The following is a 1,241-nucleotide window of genomic DNA, read 5'->3' on the forward strand; positions in this document are numbered from 1 at the left end:
AGGACTGCTGTGTTTATAATCCTTTTAGCAATTGATTTTGGCCAGGTTCCCGAGAGCATAGCCTGAGATGAGGATTTCAGGGCACATGCTTTAGTGACAGAATGTTCTCAAAAAAAAAAAAAAAAAAGGAAATAAGGAAAGTAGGATGGCCAGCAAAGTGTTGTCTCACCTGGCAAGTAGTTTGGTGGGATCATCCTGGGAGCACTGGAGACCTCACCACAGATTTGGTTCCACCTTGAGGCAGGATGCTGAGCTTTTTCCCTCCAGTCAGTGAATGAAGGCTGCCCTTGGTGGAGGAAGTAAAGGGCATAATTGGCCAAGAACTGTTCTCCAGGCAAGGAGGCAGCTGTGACCAACTAGCAGCAGAAACTCAGGGCAGCTGGGAACCTGCACTGGCTTGGGAAAGGGATATAGGTGGCAAATTAGCAACATTTTAAAGGAAGATACCTTTGTGGGTTTTCTTTTTTTTAACTATATGCCTATGTACTACTTTTATTTAATTAAAATTCATTTTACCCCTCCTACAAAGGTGTGTCTGTGGTTCCTGTTCTTGGACACAGAAGAATTGGAAGCAAAGAGATGGGGACCTAGAGAAATCTGGAGCCAGCTTGCTCCCCGCAGGCTCAAGATCAACCTGCCCTCCCCTCCCCCACACAAATCATATTAAAATTTAAAAACGAGACATGTAATTAGCCGAACTATTCATTTAAAAACATGCACTATAGTTGATTGTGAAGCTACTGTGATGTTTAACAGTATCATGTCTCTGAAAAAATAATTGATATAACTCCAATCTCATCTTCTGAGAGAAGAGAGATGTTGTCTGTCCCGATCTATTTTATGTTGGTTACCAGTGGAAGAACCAATATTGTAAGAGGACACAAGTATATTTATAGAAAGGAAGTATCTGGTTTATTAGACTTACCCCAGCCAGGGAGGTGAAGGAGGTCAACCACCACACCAGGGAGCCAAGAGTGCCTACAACAGCAAGCAGGTGAATTGCATCCATGATCCAAGTGGAATCTAAGCACCCTCTCGATATAGAGGCAGAGTGGACATAACCATCCCAGGGTCCACAGGATGGAGGAATAGAGTATGGACTAGAGTGGACTTACTGATATTCCATTCTGGAACTATTGTGATTAGTAATGGAAGAAATTGTAGCACTGATGTGGAGGAAGTGGCCACAGTAGCTGCTGAGGGTACGGAGAGGGAAGAAGAGATGTGATGTGGGGGCATTT

The 1,241-nt window shown here is 43.7% G+C and overlaps 1 non-coding gene across 1 annotated transcript; it reads left to right on the plus strand.

Annotated features, from left to right (window-relative positions):
* Positions 1 to 516: 516 nt before the first annotated feature.
* On the plus strand, positions 517 to 646 carry LOC111761014 (small nucleolar RNA SNORA38). Its single transcript, XR_002794503.1, has one exon. It is a non-coding gene; the product is annotated as a small nucleolar RNA SNORA38 (small nucleolar RNA).
* The last annotated feature ends 595 nt before the right edge of the window (positions 647 to 1,241 follow it).

The sequence above is a fragment of the Dasypus novemcinctus genome, chromosome 17 (assembly GCF_030445035.2).
Source record: "Dasypus novemcinctus isolate mDasNov1 chromosome 17, mDasNov1.1.hap2, whole genome shotgun sequence".
Lineage (NCBI taxonomy): Eukaryota > Metazoa > Chordata > Mammalia > Cingulata > Dasypodidae > Dasypus > Dasypus novemcinctus.